This window comes from Dromiciops gliroides, chromosome 3, assembly GCF_019393635.1.
Source record: "Dromiciops gliroides isolate mDroGli1 chromosome 3, mDroGli1.pri, whole genome shotgun sequence".
Lineage (NCBI taxonomy): Eukaryota > Metazoa > Chordata > Mammalia > Microbiotheria > Microbiotheriidae > Dromiciops > Dromiciops gliroides.
In genome coordinates, this window is record NC_057863.1 from 639044186 (window position 1) to 639064727 (window position 20542).

A 20542-nucleotide genomic window follows, 5' to 3' on the forward strand; every position below is an offset into this window, starting at 1 on the left:
GGCCCTGGGGGCTCCCCGGCCGGCCGAGGACATAGAATGGAGAAGGAGCCGCAGCAGCCCGGGAACGTTCGCTCGCTCGCTTGCTAGCCGGCAGGCAGGCTGGCTGGCGGGCGCGGCGCATGCGCCCTGCCGCCGGGCGGGCGGGCGGGGGCGGCGGCGCGCGGAGGGGGAGGGGGAGGGGGCCGGTGGGCGGGGGCGGGCAGGGCGGTGCGTGGGGTTTCCCGAGGCTGCGGGCAGGGGCCCCCGCCGCGCCCATCGCCGATGGCTGGAGGGATCTGAGGGGCGGACGGAGGCGGCGGCTGCAGCGGCGGGAGCCAGGCCGGGCGCGCGAGGCCGGGGGCGCGAGGGCGGACGCGAGAGGACGAGCGCGAGAGCGAGAGCGCGAGCGGGAGCGGGAGCGCGAGGGCCGGGGCAGCGGCGCGAGCCGGGCGGCGGAGCAGCGGCGGCGGCGGCGGCGGAGCAGCGGCCTCTCCACACCCGCCGCGGACCCTCCGGCCGGCCGACGGACCGACCCACGCCCACGGCGGGAGCCCCTGCCCGGCCCGCGGGAGCCCGGCCGGCCCGGCCCAGCCCAGCAGGCGGCGGCGGCGGCGGAGGAGGAGGCCCAGGCCCCCAGGCCCCCCAGGCCCCCGCGGCGGCGGCGGCGGCGGCGGCCGGAGCCCGAGGACGAGGAGGAGGCCCCCGCCCGTTCATGAGCGGCCCCGCCGAGGTAAGCGCCCCGCCCGGCCGGGCCCTGCCGGGGGCGCCCCCACCCCGCACCCCGCCCGCCCTGCTCAGCCTCCTCTCCCCAGACCGCCCTCCCCCACCCCGCACCCCGCCTTATGTACTCAGCCCCTTCCTCGCCCCCCATCGCCACCCCCTTGTCTACCCGGCTTCCCTCCCAGCCCCCTCCTCTTGGCCCCCCAACCCGCACCCAGCCCCCTCCCCACCCCGCACCCCGCCATGTGGACTCAGCCTCCCTCCCAACCCCCCAGGACCCTCAATGCTGCCCCCTACTTTGTCTCCGTGAGCCCCCCGCCCGGCGCCCCTTGTCTGCCCAGTCTCCCACCCTCTCCAGGCTCCCCCAACCTCCAGCCCATCTTATCCTCCCATGCCCCCACATCCTGTACCCGCGCCCCGTATCCCCTGCACTCCAAATGCTCTCACGCGGCCCCCCCACTTGGTTCTTTCAGGCCCCCAACTCCTGCCCCTCTAGCTCTTCTGCCCCCCACCCCCCACTCCCTGTTGCAGGGCTTCCCAGACCTTCCTTTAAGCCTCCCAGGCTCCCCGTGTTCCCCACACCACCCTCCTCCCAGGCCCCCTGGTCTGCCCTGCTTCCCTGCCAGCTCTCCCCAGCCCCCCATCCTGCCCCCCAGCCGGGCCCTCCCTCCCCCCCCCCCCCCGATTTTGGCCTTCCCAGGTTCCTCCCAAGTAGTCTCCTCCCCGGCCCCTCAGCTCCGGGTTCCTGCTCACATGCCTCCTTCATGCTACCCCCCACCCCCACCCCAGCGCCTCAGTGTGTGTCCTCCCTTCCTCCTCCTCCCCCTGGCCGGGGCCCCCCATACCTCCATGGCCCCTCCTTTATTTGCATCTTCCTCTCCCCTTTCCCAGGCTTCCCCTCGTCTCCTCTTCCTCTTCACATCCCCCCCCCCCCTTCCCTATTTCTTTTCTTCCTCACTCTGGACACTCTGCATCCCTGTATCCCTCCTTTTTTCTCCGTCCTCTCTTCTTTCTTGTCCCCAACAGTACCCCCTCCCATGTTCCCTTGTACACCGAGGCCCTCAAAATCCTTTCCACCCTCCAACAGCCATGTCTTGTCTTCCTGTAGTCCTCTCTTTCTTTCCTTCTGGTCCCCCAGCATCCTTGTCTCCATGTTTCCTCTTTCTTTCCTTCCCCTCCTCCTCCTCCTCCTCTCCCTCCCTGTCCTCTGTCTCATTTTTCTCCCTTCCTGCCCCCAACATCCTTCCCCAGTGTCCCCCTGTTTTTCTCCTTCCTCCCTCCCTCCCTCCCTCCCTTCCTCCCTTCCTTCCTTCCTTCCCTCCCTCCCTCCCTCCCTCCCTCCCTCCCTCCCTCCCTCCCCTATGGCCCCGAGGCTGTCCTCCCCGGGCTCTTCCCAGCTAGCTGAAACCGCAGCCCTTGGAGGGGGTCGCGTGTGTCCAGACTTGCACCTAGGTAGGGCTGGATTTTGTCTCTTTATGTGTAAGAATATACACAGAGAGAGGTAAAATTCAATTTCAGCACTTCTCCCCCCACCCCCCTTCAAATCTCTCTACCCCTTAGAAAGTGGGTGGGTTTGTGCTTACGCGGCTGTGGGGAAAAAGGAGAATTAGAAGAGGGAGTGTTTCTTCGGTACATTTGGAGGGTCAGGAGATACTGAATGTTGTGGGGTTCCTTTCTTGAGCATAATTTCCTTTAGACTATCCGAAATAGGTAGTGTGTAATGTTTTTAATTGTGAACGGGAAGAGCGGAGGGATTGAAAATTAATCCCAAAAGAGGAGAGTTAAAGGGCTTTTCAAGAATGCTGTTGTGTGTAGTGTAATGTGGAGAATTGATTAATAAAAAAGGGGGTGTCTGCTGTAGGCAAACCCTAACCCAGAAAAAGAAGCACCTAGATTTGGGGTGAAATTGATATTTACTAAAGGGGAAATGACTATTTTATCAGAAAGCATGCTTAAAGGATTTGGTACCATATGTATTTCTGTGAATTTCTTCCTTCTGCATCTGTTAGGGTGGTGCTTTTTTTTTTTTTTGGGTGCATGTAACTGGAATATGTAAGATCATGGAGGATGTGTGCCAGAACAGAGTAAGGGAGCAAGTCTCCATGGAAATCAGTGCTAGAATATGGAGTTAAAAATACCCAAACAGCCTATTGTAAAAAGTTCAAGATTCTTTTTAGAAAGTGAGATTTTTCTGTAACAAAAAATGTTCTTCTAATTTTAAGCTAGTAGACAAAGGAATAGGAGGCAGTAAATACTTTGGAATATGAGAAAGGTAATAAGGTTTCTTTGACAAGACCTTATCTTCTCCCCACCTCCCCCTCTTTTGGGGGGCATTTTTTAAAAACAGAGGTTATTTCAGGATGCCGGTTTGTCACTTGTACGGGATTCGTTGAGATTTTAGCAGATGTGGCTTAAAAATTTTTGTAACAAAATCACTTGGGACTCAGAATACTTACTTGAAAAAGCATTTTTCCCTTACCAATGACTTCCACATTACAATTTTAGGTACTGACTGCACATTTAAAGAAGAGAGGAAGAGTAAAATGAGGAAGCTGAGAACCTAGTAAACTGAGGGGTTTTTTATTTTGTTTTTTTGTTTTGTTTTGTTTTTTTTAGGCAGCTGACTAAAATGAAGGAGGGGATTTAAAACAGGAACAAAGAACTGGGATAAGTCACAAAATAACATTTTACAGCCGTGGTCTTTTTAACCTCTTGACAAATTTATCCCATATCTTTAGGTTTTTCTGCAAAGTGTAGGGCTAATTCAGAATACAATTTTATCTTGTGAGGTATGAGGGTTAAAATGGTAGAACTATACACCCTTAAAAAGGATTTAGATCTCGTTCTCCATGCTAATTGATAGACCCCAGAGTTAGTCCGGGAGGCAGTAATAACAGGGCAGTTGTGTATGTGTGAGAATTTTCCCTTGCTGTGAATGAATGGGTCCTTCTGTGCCTGGGCCCAATAACTGCAACAAGATGGCGTTTTCACTAAGGCTGTAGCTTTCTCTTCAGAATGCTCCCTCCTCATCACAGCTTTACTAGATTATATTCTGGTTTTGTTTGTATTTTGCATTTGTTAGTTTTCATTTGCATTATTTGAGAAGACTTCAAAAGAGGGAGAGAAGAAGGGAAGTGACTCAAGTGACATGGTTTCTTCCTATTTTTTGAAGAGCTTCTCTTCAAACTGAAGACCAGTGGGAGTAGTAAATAGTTAATTGAAAATTCCACCTAGATGGTAACTAGAACAGCTGATAATATGAATTTTTACCTCTTGCTATATTACTTAGACTTTTTTCTTTATATAATATCTGATTAATTTGTTCACGTTACCTCTTAAAATACTTTATTTGCTCAGTAAGAACTTAAACATACCAAATTCATTAACAATACAAAAGTAGAATTATTTCCACTTATTCTACTTGTTGCTAGATCTTTATTGCTCATCTTTTTGGGAAACTTTATACAAGTCTTAGTTAACATGTTTCTGTGGATAGTCTTCATTTAGTGAAGGAAGATGGTAATTGTTTGTATTTTGTTTTGGAAAAGGAGATGGGAAGAGCCAGAGTTAAATAGCATATCAAATTTTCGGTAGAAGTAATGCGTCTTACTGATAGTTTGGGGGAGTTAGTGCCCTTTTTGTATTTTACATTTGTTATACACAGCAAGGAATATGACATTCAATAATCTGAAGTAATATTGAGTAATAAAACGGTATTGTTTTATCAGCAACTGCATAAGTTTTGAATATTTTCACAATTATGAAATGTTTGGGTTGCCCCCTACTACCTGATATTTATTTTCTTTATTTTTCATTGCTTATGTTACATTAGTACATAGTGCATGATAGAGTAAGCTTTTTCTTGGTTGGGTGGGTGAGACAGCCCCTTGTTTGAGAGTAAGGATTTAGGGTGCAACTTATTAAAGGCATGGTCTGTGCAGAGTAGGGGTGTAGGAATCTCTAAAATGAACTAGTATTTTGTGAGGAAAAAAAATTGGGGGGGGTGTCATTCAGTTTTAACACTAACGTGTTGTGTGTTGATGGGGATGAAATTGATCTGGGCTGTATTGCTCCAAAGTACAGATTCAGGATCAATTGCTGGGAAGCTCCAGGCCCCCAGATTTTGACTCAGTATAAGAATTTTTTTCTTTTTTGGGGGGGGGGCGGTTTGCAGGGCATTGGGGGTTAAGTGACTTGCCCAGGGTCACACAGCTAGTAAGTGTTAAGTGACAGAGATTGGATTTGAACTCAGGCACTCCTGAATCCAGAACTGGTGCTTTAGCTGCCCCAGTATAATAATTTTCTAATAATTAGACCATCCTCCAAACAGAATGAGGGCAGTCTTTGTGAGTGGAGCCAGTCAGCTAGAACTTTACTACTTAGGCTCCCACTGTTCACTGATTGAGAGCCTTGGGCAAGTCTCTACACCTTTTTGCATCTTTCTCTAAAATGAAGACATTGTATTGGAGGATCTCTAGTGTTCCCTCTGAAGCTCAAAAATCCTGTGCTTCTCTGTTACAGAGATTCTTGAATTAGACAAGGGGCTGAACTTGATTGCTGGTGTCAAACTCTGATAGAAATGGATCCCCACAGCTGTTTTATCGGTTTAGAAAACCACAAATTTACATCTATTTGTATTTATTTTGTTAAACATTTCCCAATTCCATTTTAATCTGGTTCTGGCCAGATTTGGGAGTTTGGGGCAGATCTGCCCACTGTGAGTTTGATTCTTCTCAACTAGATGGTTTCCAAGATCTCTTTTTGCCAAGATGATTGTGATTCTAGTTACACAGGAATTCTTTGAAGGTAAGACTTTGGAAAAACAAAGTAGCATTCTGTATTTGTGACTGAAGCCACTCCATTTATCCTTGCTTACTAGTACCAACTCATCAGTTAGTGAGTAGCAGCCTGTCTTTGAAACCTAATACCCCATGTTAGAATTCCATAGACATTTTGCTGGAATCAAATCACTGCCTTTTTGTTAAGGAAATTGGTACTGACCCTTTAAGTACAAGACTTAAAGAATTAAGTTTCTTACTTGTGTCGCTTCAGTCATCTCTGACTCTTTGTGACTCCGTTTGGGTTTTTTTGGGCAAAGAAACTGGAGTGGTTTGCCATTTCCTTCTCCGCCTCATTTTACAGTTGAGAAAACAGAGACAAATGGGGGTTAGTGACTTGCCCAGGGTCACACAGTTCTTCCTGATGCCAGGTCCAGTGCTCTATACACTGCGCCACCTAGCTGCTCTCTTCTTAGGTGTACATAACTTATTTAGCAAAACCATACGTGTTTATGCCCGAGGAGTATAAGCAGTGACAGATCCATCAGCTTAGAAAGGCGTTGAGCCCAGTATGTCTGTCATCTGAGGAACAGCCTTGCTAAGTTTGGAGGCTCATCACCAGAAGATTGTCTACCAAGTGATAGTAGATGGTCCCCCCCAAATCTAAGGTATAGAGATGTGATCTGCTTTGGTCCACACTGCTGAAATGATGGATGCTTGTAGGGATTTATCACTGTTTATGCAGTATCTGATTTAACAGCTTTTTTTGATCTTTTCTCATGATTATAGATTCTTGCTGAATTGCAAGTCACATTGTTCGGCTGGTTCTGTATGAGCAGTGTAATTATTCATATTACAATAGTCATCTAGCACAGTGCTTTGTATATAATAGATATTTAATGCTTTTTAAAAATTTCATCTGAATTTAGAAATTGTTAGCAAATTTATAGCTTCTCAAATGTTGTTTGTAAAATTAGAAATTTTAAAACAGTGTTATTTTCATTTCACTTAATGGGTATTGTTTTCCCTTGGGAAAAGGTAGCTCCAAGTTATCTTACAAAGTGATGGCCATGTCTATCTGAATTATTTAATTAGGTTGACTTTTTTAAGATAGTACATATCTTAATGAGCAGTGCTGATATTTTAGTATTACAGTGTTGGCAAAATATCTTCATCTTCAAATAATTGTTTTTTCTCCCCTGATGAGCTTGGCTCATGTTGCTCTAAATTGGATTAAATTCTTACTGACATGGGACTCTTAGCTTTTCAGCTTTAGTGGATTGGTAATTGATATTCTCGGTATTAATATCTAGGTTTGGCCATATGGCATACTTGGGGGGGCAGGGCATTGAGGGTTAAGTGACTTGTCTGGGGTCACACGCAGCTAGTTAAGTGTCAAGTGTCTGAGGCTGGATTTGAACTCAGGTCCTCCTGAATCCAAGGACAGTGCTTTATCCACATACCATATTATTTTAAAGCCTTTAGTGCTAGTTAAATTTTGACAAGACTGAAAGCAAAAATCCTATGATCATACAACTGAATTAGTTGTTAACCAGTTATCTTTGGACTTAGAAAAACTGGTATTGGTTTCTTTTGACATTACTTCAGGTAGATAGATATGGGGCATTGACAGATCCGAAAGCATAAAATATGCTGGTGATGAATTATCAGGTGTTTGTGTTTCTACACTAGAAAAAGGTCATGGTAGACTTTAGCCAAAAAGGAACTCAAAAAAGTGTCTCTCATAACTCACCTGAGAGAACTTTCTGGTTTTAAAAGTTACTGAAATAAAAATCTTCTCCAAATTACGGCTTCACGTTAACTGGTTTTGGACAAGGGATAGGATTTAAGAGCTGTTTTGCTACTAAAACCTCATTTTAGAGATACAGGCAATTTGTAGAAATTTGAGTCAGCCAGTGGATTAGTAAAATATTAAAAGCTTTTTTAAAAAGATTTGAGCTATCCTGTAACCAATATCTCCACCATTAGGTACCACAGTTATCAGTGGAAATGATTGCTAGTTTTTTCGTGGTGGAATAATAAACATGCTTTGTAAAAAAGAGTCAGTATTCTTAATTTTTTTTCTTTCAAGCAACTAAAGTATTATTCATTTTTGGTAAAGACTTATTTGTAGAATCCTATTGATTTAAAAGACAAAAAATCAAGTTTCTCTGAGGCATCATTGAACAGATTATAATCTGAAACTGCCTTACCATTGATAATGGGTTATTTTTGTCTTATCAATAAATTAGCTCAATGCAGAAATAGGTTTAATGTGATTGTACATATATAACCTATATCAGATTGTTTTCTGTCTTGGGGTGGGTAGGGGAGACAGGGAGGGAGAAAAATTTGAAACTAAAAATCTTATGAAAACAATGTAACTGGAAAATAATACAATACTTTAAGATTTTAAAAAATGAATTAGTTCAAGTTCAGGGAAGACTTAAAATGTGAGTCTTCAGGATTCCAAACCTAGAACACACAAGGGTTGTAAAAGTTTTGATGTCATATTGTACTTGCTTACGTTGTGTGCCTTGTTTTCTTTGATATATACGTGTGTGTGTATATAGGTGTGTTTTCCTAGCTTTGTCCTGGCCTGTCTAGCAAAAGGATAGGGCCACCATAAAATGTATGCCTGTTGGGCATAACAAAAGCTATTTGTGTGGTAACTTGACTATTGGGTGTAACAAAAGAGATCTGCGTGATAACTCCACTGTGACTTTCAGTTTTAGGGAAACTAGAAAATTTTGCTATAATGTCTTAAAAATAACTGGGCTAATGTGTCACTCTTTGTTTCTTAGGATATTGATTTTATATTAGATGATTAATTGAAAGCTTTTTAAAAAATGTCTTATTAGGGAGATTAATTCAGGGCACGTGAGCTTGTGTGTACCCTTTTCTTTATCACTCTGAGCCTCAGTTTCTTCATCTTTAAAATGATGGGATTGGAGGAGATGGTCTTTCAAAAGGCCCATTCCAAATGTCAAGTCATGTGATTTCCACTTCTACAGTCCAGGTTTTACCCATCATTGCTCTAATCCTGTCCTCCCCAGTTTTCTTCCTTCTGAATGTTCATATATTTGGGCTCTTTATTGAGTCTTTGAGGATAGCGTTCCCCATTATTATATTTGTGTCACATAAGCTGAACTTTGGAGGAAGCTTGGAGAGAAATGCCATCCATTCCAGGCAAGATTGGGGAACAGCCTGGGAGTGCAGAGGGGAGGAAATAGGGCAAGTCATCTAGCTTGGCTGAAAGAGGGAAGGTGGTGGTATTATTGGGAAAAAGGAAGGGGTACCTGAGAGCGATGTTACAGAGGAAGAATGGAGAGGACCTAGCAACTAATTGATTAAAGGAGATGAGGGAGAAAGAGTTAAAGATGACTGGAATTTGAAGCATGGGTTAAGTGGGCTAAGCAAAAGGCAGTGCCATTCACTGGAATAGGGAAGACACTTAGATGCTTTATGGATGGATGGATGGATGGATGGATGGATGGATGGATGGATGGATGGATGGATGGATGGATGGATGGATGGATGAATGAATGAATGAGTGAGTGAACGAATGAATGAACTTTTGTCCCACTTCAGTCTTTAAAAATTTTAGCTAGAAATTGCCCAATACAAATAATACCTCTTAATTGAAAAAAAAAAACCTAAAAGTTTTAAATGGTTCCTATTTTAGTAGCATACCTCATTTTTATTTATTTATTTTTGGTGGGGCAGTGAGAATTAAGTGACTTGCCCAGGGTCACACAGTAAGTGTCAAGCGTCTGAGGCCGGATTTGAACTCAGGTACGCCTGACTCCAGGGCCGATCCTCTATCCACTGCGCCACCTAGCTGCCCCTCAGCACACCTCATTTTAAGCAAAGCTTCCTGAATTACAGCAAACTACACTAAAATGGTATTACATATGATGGCCCATTAAATGTTAGCTCCCCTACTTGATGTAAGCATTTTTTACAAATCAGTAACTACTCTCTTTAGAGATAAGGAACTGATAAATTTGTAAGTTGAAGTGTTAAGAGAAATGAAAACAAAGTATCTTAAAAATTATATTTATGGGGGAGCTAGGTGGTGCAGTGGATAAAGCACTGACCCTGGGTTCAGGAGGACCCGAGTTCAAATTTGTCCTTAGAAACTTGACACTTACTAGCTGTGTGACTCTGGTCAAGTCACTTAACCCTCATTGCCCTGTGCCAAAAAAAGGGTGTAAATAAAATTATATTTTAGATCAGTAGGAACATTATTCTGTTTCGGGATAGGTTGGGGGGAGAATGCTTATAGTGAATTAAATTTGTATTTTAAAACTTAATAATATACACATTGAAACTTAATAAAATAGTGTTTATATTTTATTTAAAAATCAGAGAAAGGAGGTGGAAATTTTTTTAATTTAATTTTTCTATCTAGTCTAAAGGTGAATGCCTTGTATTTGGGGGAGAAAACTAACTTTTTAGTAAAGAAAGGATGCCTACAGAAAGTTTTTCTTTTCCCTCCATTATAGTGTAAAATTTCCAGAAATTTTGAAAGCATAGGGATGGGGGGGGGGCACTTAACACAGCATCTCCTATCAAAGTCATTTTTTTTAGCTTAAGAAAATAAAAAAGATATTACGTGTTCTGTAGCACTTAGATTTCAGGGTGGTTTCACATTTTCCACTTCATCCTCAAAGCCTTCTAAGCAGAATGCTTAGTATGATTCCTTTTTACAGGTTGAAAAATTCATTCTGAGGTTCAGTGATATAAAAGAAGCATCAAGGACAGCTAGGTGGTGCAGTGGATAGAGCACCGGCCCTGGATTCAGGGGGACCTGAGTTCAAATCCAGCCTCAAACACTTAACACTTACTAGCTGTGTGACCCTGGGCAAGTCACTTAACCCCAATTGCCTCACCAAAAAAAAGAAGCAGCAGCCATATTCTGTAAAAAAGCACAAGATTGGCAGTCAGAAGAGCTGGGCTTCCCCTGTCATCTTCGCCTATTAATTACTAGCTGTGGAACCTTAGCCACTGCTGTTCTCTGGGCCTCAGGAAATAAGCTTTATGAGGGCAGGGACAGTTTTTTGTTGTCAAGTCAACAAGCATTTGTTTAGTGCCTGCTATGTGCCAGGCACTGTGCCAAGTGCTGGGGCTACAAACAGCAGTTCAAAATTTTTTTTGTTCCTGCTCTCAAGGAGCTTGCAGGTCTAATGGGGGAAGCAGCATGCCAACAACTTTATACATACAAGATACGCTCTAGGATAGACTGGAGGTAACCTCAAAGAAAGGCACTAGCATTGAGGTGGCCTGGAAAAGACTTCTTGTAGAAGGTGGAGTTTTGACTGAGGTTTGGAGAAAACCAGGGCAGCCAGGAGGTCTAGATGATGCCCTAGCAGACAGGCTAAGTGCTTGATGAATGCTTGTTGTATCACGGCAGCCTGGATCAAGGATTCTTAACCTGGGCAATCTGAACTTGTATTCGTAAATAGTAGGTTGGTAATTTATATTTCAGTAGAACTTGTTTCTTTTGTCATCCATTGTGTTTTATTTAAAACATTCTGAGATGAGGTCTATAGGCCTCGTCAGACTGACAAAAAAAAGGTTAAGAACAACATATCATCAAGGTGATCGCAAAGGGCCCTTCCCATCCCAAATGTTATTATCCTGTTAGTGACTATTGGAGGTCCTGCAGCTAGAAAGTGGCTAGCCAGTACCAGAGTCCAGGCCTTCTCACTGCTTGCTAGGTTGCTATTCTTTCCATCATTCCAAGCTGTCTGATAAAGTTATAATATTTGTTCTAATTTATTTTAAAACATAACTTATTTCAACAGCAGCCATAAATTTGCTAATTTAATTTACTGTTTTGTTATCAATGTAACTGTCAGTTATTGAATTTTAAGGAATATAGCATGTTTTGAGTTTCAACAATTTAAACCAGACCTTAACTTCCATTTCCCATGTTCACTTCAGTCTCCTCTGTCTTTGGCCCTTTGAGCAATCAGAGCAGTAAGTGCCTTGTTTCTAAACTCTACAGCAGAGGTGCCAAACATTGGGCCAGAGGCCCACCACACTCCCAAGTGCTGACCAAACCAGGTTAAGATGTAATTGAGAAATAATTAACAAAATGAGTAAAAATACAATAAAATATAGCTAATGTTACATTTGACAACTAAGTCAATATGCAACCCAAAGGGATCCTTATGTACTCTTTATTGGCCCCTGTTTCTATTTGAGTTGAACACCCCTGTGCTACAGGAATGAAAGGTTAATGGGGCCAGTGGTCATTCCTTTCCTGATCCTTTCAGGCCTATTCAGGAAGACAAAACTGTGTCCTTCCATTGGATCAAAAGTTTTAGGTGGAAATTCTCAGGTAAAGAATAGTGAAAATGACAGAAGCAAAGCATGATTTTCACTTTCTCCTTTGAGAGATGTGCAGTGTTGCTAGTTTTCATTGTAGAAAAATTCTGAGAATTGGAGTCACAACTTTTACATAGGACTGACTGGCATTAGGTGGATTCTGTCAGAGCATGCAGGCTTTCTGTCCATCAGTGAACACTTCTAGCCCTTATGAACTGCCCATCTTGTCATACATCTCTGTGATGACATTCTTTTTGTCCTTATGTACAAAGAGATCTAGAGGAAGGTCCCCAAATACTCCGTGAACCCCGTGGAGAATTTTTTAGGAGGACACAAACAGTGGTCACACGGGATGAAAAGGCATGGGTCAGTTGCCATCTGTACTGTTGGCAAAGGGTATCAGCATTGAGATCAGATTGAGTTAAAACCTTATAGCAATTTATGAACACATAACAATTTTTAATTTGTTATTCTTTAGAATTATAATTCTCAAATTTTTAAGTGTTTTAGGAAAAAACCGTTAGTCACTCAAAAAATGCTTTTCCCTCTACCAGATTTCTGTAAACATCACCTGTCCACCCCCCAGTTACATTTACTCCTTGTGTCTTCACACTTCTCTTTAATTCTTATGATACATTTAGGATACATAGAAAATGGGTACAGACAAATTTTATATCGACACTTTGAGGCACAGTTGGTAGATTTAATAGAGAATAAAAACTTGCTCATCAAGTATTATAGCCATCTATTGTTTTCTCTTCTGCAGCAAAGTTTTCTAGAATGCTCCTTGTTTCTATACCCTCTGTGACAAGTTCATAGATGGAATCCCTGGTTTCTTACAAGGCTCAGCCCAAATGCCACCTTTTGTAGGAGGCCCTTTCCTAGTCCTCCCCCAGTTGATTGCTATAGTGATAAAATTTCATTATTTCAAGTTTTTATTTGTCCAAGCTAAGAAAAATTGGTGGTAATGATGGATTAGTTTAGCTTAGTACATGTTTGACAGTTTAGAGAACATCAAGACCTTATCTGTACTTGCCTACTGTGTTTTGATGATTCATTTAGACAAGGATTTACTATGCTAGTACTGTGGAAGGCGGGGTCAGCTAGGTGGCCCAGTGCACAGAGCGCCACGCCAGGAGTCAGGAAGAGTTCAAATCTGGTCTCAGATACTTACTAGCTGTGTGACCCTGTGTAAGTCACTTCACCCTATTTGTCAAACAAGCTGGAGAAGGAAATGGCCAACTACTCTAGGATCTTTGCCAAGAAAACCCCAGATGTCATGACTGAGCAACTTGAGGTAGGGCCTGGGCATACAAAGACAAAAAATGAGAGTCTTGTTCTCAAGAAGCTTCTGTTTCATTGGTGGAAAGCAGTATGGAATAAGTAAATATAAAATAATTTGGGGAAGGAGTGAATGTGTGGAATTGGACAAGGCCCTGTGAAGGAAGTAAGCTGTGTTTGAGATATAGGTTTCTTGAGAAACAAATTTTAGAAATTTGCAATGATGCAGTAATACAGAGTTTAAAAGGCTTTATTTTTTGTTTTATCTATATCTATCTGTCTGTCTACCTACCTACCTATCTATCTATCTATCTTTGTGGGGCAGTGGGGGTTAGGTGACTTGTCCAAGGTCACACAGCTAGTAAGTGTCAAGTGTCTGAGGCCGGATTTGAACTTAGGTCCTCCTGAATCCAGGGCTGGTGCTTTACCCACTATGTCACCTACCTGCCCCTAAAAGGCTTTATTTTAAAAGAAAATTATAGATTTCAAATTCAACAAACACTTGCTAAATGTCTATCCTGTAGAATGTCCTGGTTCAGAAGAAAAAGATTAAGAAATTGCCTTAATGCCTTGCCCTTATGGAAATTGCTGTCTTAAGGGTGGATATGACATACAAATACAAAACAGATTTGAGTGTAAGTGTATAATAGAGGTATAGAGGCGGAAAGTACTTGTAATTGGGGGGGGGGGAGATAAGGAAAAGGTTTTTATGGAGAATAGCCTTTGCACTATGGGATAGGAAGTCATCAAGTGGCCATGGAGAAGGAGAAGGGAGGTCATTGCATTAATGGGATGTTGCATAAGAAAAGTCATGAAAGGGGGAGAATAGCTTATATGCAGGGGCTGAGTCCAGTTTGGCTGAATCCTAGAGTGTATGGGGGGAAGTAATATATGAGAGTAAGCTAGAAAGATGGGTGGTCTGCTGCATCCTGGAGGAGTTTGAACTTTTCTGTAAGGCTTTGGGGTGGTATTAACAGGTTTTGAGCAAAGGAATGACATGATCTGTACGCCAGGAATAGTAATCTGTGAAAGATGGATTGGTTGGAGGAGACATGGATTAGGCTGTTTTAGTGTAATTGTCGTAAGGAGAACATCTCCACAAGGGTTATTGACGGTGTGAGTAACAGGGGAACAAATGTGAGGAGGACTGCGTTTCAGTGCATCCCCAATCATGTTATGTCATCCTGTAGTATGGAATCAGCACCTTAATATGACATGGCATGCTGTAGTATGACATTGTATAACACTTACTGGGCATTGAATATTGTAAAGTACTCTTGACAGACTCAAATAGAATCATCATGAATGTTCTAGGGAACCTTTTCTGTCTTGGACTCATCCTTAAAATGATAATGTCCAAAGGAAGTTAGCTTGAATTTGCTATAAGATTTAAATATTAATTTCACTTTGTGTTGAGAATTTGTAAATTATTTTGCTTAATATGCTTTTTTTTTTTGTGAGGCATTTGGGGTTAAGTGACTTGCCCAGGGTCACACAGCTAGTAAGTGTCAATAGTCTGAGGCCGGATTTGAACTCAGGTACTCCTGACTCCAGGGCCGGTGCTCTATCCACTGCACCACCTAGCTGCCCTGCTTAATATGCATTTTAATAGGACATTGAGTTTGGATGGTAAAAGAACCTTTACCTTTTTCTCAGTTGTAATATCCATATTGTGTTTTATATACTAGGCACAAATTTGTAGGTGCTAGTCCATCCATATACTGTTCACATTATTAGTAATTATAGTCAGGGGAAAATGTGAAGGTAATGCTAGTATCAAAAGGTTGCATACTTTGAATTAATTTTTTAGTAAGGGTATTTTTATGCTGACCAAGCTGTCTACACTTGAACCTAATTCCCTTGGGACCACTGAGAAGACTGTAAGATGGCTGGTCAGGTTTGGGTGCTGTCTCTCACCCCTTTGGGAGTTATACGTATACATATTAACACAGTATTTTAACCCAGTGATCTCCAAAGTAGGGGACATGTTCCTCCAGGGTTCTGTTGCTTTATTCCAAGAAGTATGTGATCAAGGGTCCTACCCCACTTTTCCTGAGAGAGCCAATTATAGGTTTGTCTTCAGTATGGTTATGCCTCCCCCATCATTCATTCGCCCCACTCTTACTACTGGTGGGAGGGGTAAGGAGATAGGGGAGAGGGTGTTGTTGACGTCTCAGGTTTATAACCTAACTCTAGCTCAAGCATATCCTATCCCTACCTTGGCTGGGTCTTTTTCCTAACCCTTTTTTCACTGGGAAAGAGCGAGTAAGTAGTATAACATGAGAAGTTGCGTGCCACAAACTTTCTTTTCCCACAAACTCATTCCTCTTCCAAACTTCCCTGTTATTCTAAGGGCACCACCACACCCAGGTTCACAACTTTGGTATTATCCTCAACTCTTCACTCTTTACCCTGCATATCCATTCAGTGGCCAAATCATGTTGTTTCTACCTCCTTAACGTTTCCTCTCTAAGTGGTGCTTGATTTTTTTTGGCTAAAATAGATTGCTAGTTCTTTGATTATGAAATTCTATATATTAGGTGAGTTTATGATGAGAGCTAGCATTAGAATGCTGAATCATCTAGTAATGACAACTAACCTTTACATAACACTTTAAAATGTACAAAGCACTTGGTATTATTTCATTTGACCCTCACAGCAACCTTATTAGGCGGATGCTATTATTATTCCCATTTTACAAATGGAATAACTGAGCCAGAAAGAGTTAAAGTCATTTGCCCACTATAACACAGCTACTAAGTGTCTCAGGCAGAATTTTAACTATAGTCTCCCAGATTCTTAAGTTGCTTGCCCTTTTGGGGGTGGGGGAGGTCAAATAAGCTACATAAACTGGTGTGGGTTGAATTTTTGTGTGTGTTTTTTAAAGCAATTAATATTTGCTGATATATAAATCAGTTATGTGTGAAGCTTTATTTCAGCTTCTGGTCTAATGAGTTCATTCCTATTTGTATGGCTATTTTATCTTTTAAAATAAGTTTTTAGCTAATTTTTAAAAATCTGACCTTATTTGCCACATTCCATATTCATAGACCTCATATATGGATGCCTTCTCATATCTCTGATTTGAGACCAAACTTAGTCACTATAATTTCATAGCATTCAGTTTTGATTATTTTGTTATTTTTCTTTTCATTTACATTGTCATCACAGTTAGTATTGTTTCTGCTTACTTCATTTCTCCTCAGCTCAGATGTCTTCATGTGTCTCTCTGGTCATCATATTGTTTCTTACTGTAATATTCTTTTATATTTATGTATCACAATTAGATTAGCCATTCTCCGCTTGATGACTGTTGTCATTGTTTCTGGTTCTTGCTGCCATTAAAAATGCTTCTATAAATATTTTGGTGTATATGAGCCTTTTCTTTTTTGTTATTAACTTCTTAGGCGTATATGCCTAGCAATGAAATCTCTGGGTCAGAAGATAGAAATCTTTAGTCACTTTCTTCATATAACTCCAAAATGATTGGACCATTTCATAGCTCCAGTCAGCATCAGTTTGCCCATCTTTGCCCCTCTGACACTGGGCTAGTCTTATCTTTTATCATGTTAGCAAATTTGCTAGGTATGTATTTTTAGTGATTAGAAGCATTCTTTCATACTGTTGCTAACAGTACTCCAAAGAATTGCAAACTAACCATTCTTATCCTTTATTATTTAGTATTGGAGAAAGGTTTTGTTTTTATGTATTCTGTTAGTTGTTTGATTAGAGATTTTTGGGCTGATAAGTGGCTGGAGTTCAGCAAGACCCCAAGTTCAAATTTAGCCTTGGACACTCACAACCATGTGATTCCCCTGGTCAAGTCACTTCACCCTTGTTTGCCTTAATCCACTGGAGAAGGAAATGGCAAATCACACCAGTATTTTTGCAAGAAAACTCCATGGATAGCACTAGTGTGCTGTGGTTCACAGGGTCATGGAAAGTTAGATGCAACTGAACAACAACATATCAGAGATTTTGGTAGAAAGATTTTTCACATTCAACCAATTCCCATCTTATCTTAGTTGCATTAATTTTATTCATGTAAAAGCATTTCAGTTGTATGTAATTGAAATTACCTATTTTATCTTTTGTAATGACTTTTCTTAACCCTTGTTTGGTTAAGAATTTCACAGCCTAGCCACAGCTGTGCAATGTGTGTATATGATCTTTTCTTTAAAAAATTTATGACATGAGCCTTAATATTCAGGTTACACAACTGATTTATTGACTATCTTCCTGTGTTTTGATAAAAGATGAAGGTACATAAAAGTATATAGTAAGTTTGTCTGATAATGTTCCACTAATTTCAGGTTGTTAAAGTGGGTGTTTGCTACTGTGGAATATGAGGTCCTTTAGATACTCCTGTGGATCACATGAAGCCTCAACACATGGAAGAGTCTTCTAGAAAAGACTGATAATCATTCCCAGGAGTTTGACCTGACCATCCACATGGGGAATGCCAAATGAATGAAGAATGTTGGTTTCTCTGATGCCAACATTTTCTTGGATGGACAGCCCAGAGAGTTTGTCCGTCAGCTTATATACCCAAGACAAACAGTGTAGACAGTATAGTAGGACAGATAATATACATAAACTGTGGATTGGACTGAGAGTTGGACATGTGGAGGAAAATGGATTGTATTCCCTTCAAGAAATTGCAATTAGGGGCAGCTAGGTGGCGCAGTGGATAGAGCACCGGCCCTGGATTCAGGAGGACCTGAGTTCAAATCCGGCATCAGACACAACACTTACTAGCTGTGTGACCCTGTCACTTAACCCCAGTTTCCTCACTAAAAAAAGAAATTGCAATTAACTGTCCCTAAGCCTTCCGTGAAATTAAAGGCCCATCTACCAACCTCTATTTGTGTTGCCCATTGCCATTGAGATGAATACAATGGCTTCCAAAGAATTAAAAATGAGGATCACACAGAGAGCAGTAGAGTGGCACATGGGAGATAAGAGCAAATTGCGACAACAACAAAAAAATCAATGAGATAGATTATCATTAAGGAATTGTATGTTTGGAAGAGAAAATGGACTGATCGTATGGTGAACTGTCCACCTCTTCTCCTTCATGTTCACCATACGATCAGTCCATTTTCTCTTCCAAACATACAATTCCTTAATGATAATCTATCTCATTGATTTTTTATTAGTCAGAAGTTTGTTAGAAAGGCTTCACTCACTCTAAACTGTCAATTCCACTTCTGCTTTCATCCCTACATAGTACTTCCCAAAGGAGATTTGAACTCCTTCCCAGGAAATAAACAGGAACCAAGCCTTCATATCCCAGCCACCAGTTCCAAACCATGCCTCCAGGTTTACTCCTCCGTCCAGGTCTCTTGTGTGTTGTCTTTCCTCACTGAAATGTAACCTCCTTGAGAGTAGGAACTATCTTGGCTAGTATTTGTATCACTAGTAAATGCTTAAGAAATCACCAACAGCTCATGACCCAGAAAATGAAAAAGAAATACTGTGTGTGTATACTCTTTTTTTTTTTTTTTTTTTTGGTGAGGCAGTTGGGGTTAAGTGACTTGCCCAGGGTCACACAGCTAGTAAGTGTTAAGTGTCTGAGGCCAGATTTGAACTCACGTCGTCCTGATTCCAGGGCTGGTGCTCTATCCATTGCACCACCTAGCTGCCCCATATATTCTTTTTTTTTTTTTTTTTGCCCCATATACTCTTGATACTAACATAAACTACAGCATAAAGTAATTTGTGGCATACAACAGAGAAATGATGAAGTATAGTAATTAGGGTTCTGCCTTTGAATCAGGAAGACCTGGGTTCAAGATCTACCTTTTAACACATGCTTAGTTTTATGATCTTGGGCAAGTGCCACTTGTTGGTACCCCAAGGAACTCTAACACTCCATATGACACTGATTTGCTACTTTGTGTGGATGGAAGGAATTTACACTTGTTCTGAGACTGTATCTCAGAACAAGTCAGGTGGTATGGTGATGTCATGGAAAGAACACTGAATTTAGAGTAAAGAGTTGTGTTCATATCCCATCTCCAACACTTGGGAATGGAAAATGGCAGGTCACTTTTAACATCTCTAATCTTTACTTCCATCAGTATGTAAAATGAGAATAATAAGTAACTACCTGTCTTGCAGGGTTGTTGGGAGGAAGATGCCTTATAAACCATAAAGTGCTAGATAAACATATTAGGATAGCTTGTTGGTGAAGTAGATAGAATGCTAGACCTGAAGTCAGGAAGACTCGTTTTCCTGAGTTCAAATCTGGCCTCAGACACTAGCGGTGTTGACCCTTGGCAGGTCATTTCACCCTATTGATTTCAGTTACTTCATCTTTAAAATGAGCTGAAGGAAGGAGATGGCAAACCAGTCTCTGCCAAGAAAAACCCCAAGTGGGGTCACAAAGACTTAGACATGACTGAAGATGACCCAACAACAACAACAAACACTATAAAAAGATAGATAAAATTAACTTCAACTCTTAAACGAGGAGAGTAAATTCAGGCACATCGGTAGAACTCTTTCCCTTCTAGAAGGCCAGAGGAATACTATTTGCACACAGCAAAATATTTGTAAAACAAATTGAAGGTAAATTTGAGGAGATTACTTATAAAGTTCTTGTGTAAATTGGTAACACTTGAATCTGGCTTTGTAGGAGTTCTGAGAGGCAACAGTGAGGAGGGAGAGCATTTCAGGAGATGAAATGTCCTGGATGTCTTGGAAGGACCGCATCCACTATGGCAGTTTGGCTGGAATATAGATTGATTGCCTGAGGGGGAAATCATGTGTAATCAACCTGCAAAGATGGGTTAGAACCAAATTATGATGATGATCATAAATTATAATGTGCCAACTAGAGACAGTAGGGAATCACTGAAACTTCGTGAGACCTGCTATAGGAAAACTTAACACCTCCACTTGATCTGGCCACAGCATTGCTGTAGGGACCAAAGGGAGGCCCATTCTCTCTCTCTCTCTCTCTCTCTCTCTCTCAGGAAAAGTTTGGTTAGAATCCTACAGGGTGCTCATTTACATTGCTGTAGTCCTTGTGTATATTTTTAGTCTCTCTGTGTTCATGGAAGTCTTACCAGCCTTCTGAATTCTCTTTCTTTTTTAAGGCCCAGTAAGATTCTCTTACATTCATGTACCATTCCCCAGTCAGGGGGCTTGTTTCCAGTTCTTTACTACCTCAAAAAGTGCTTCTATGAACATTTTGTTACGTTTAAGACCTTTCTGTCTTTTACCTCCTTGGGGTATATGCCTAACATTGAGATTTCTGGGTCATTTTAGTCACTTTCTTAGCATAGTTACTGTAGAAAATGGTTGGACTATAGCCACTCTTTGGGGGGCAGGGGGGGAGGCAGTTGGGGCCAAGTGACTTGCCCAGGGTCACACAGCTAGTAAGTGTTAAGTGTCTGAGGCCAGATTTGAACTCAGGTCCTCCTGACTCCAGGGTCGGTGCT

General features: G+C 41.9%; 1 protein-coding gene across 2 annotated transcripts in view; it reads left to right on the top strand.

Annotated features, from left to right (window-relative positions):
* The first annotated feature begins 577 nt into the window (after window positions 1-577).
* The window catches only part of GNB1 (G protein subunit beta 1), a 123194-nt gene continuing 103229 nt past the window's right edge, over window positions 578-20542 (top strand). The window contains exon 1 of one of the 2 annotated variants that reach the window (XM_043994250.1): window positions 578-709. The gene's annotated coding sequence lies outside the window, so the exon portion shown is untranslated. The remainder of the gene's footprint in view (window positions 710-20542) is intronic. The other variant, XM_043994251.1, reaches the window with a different exon arrangement.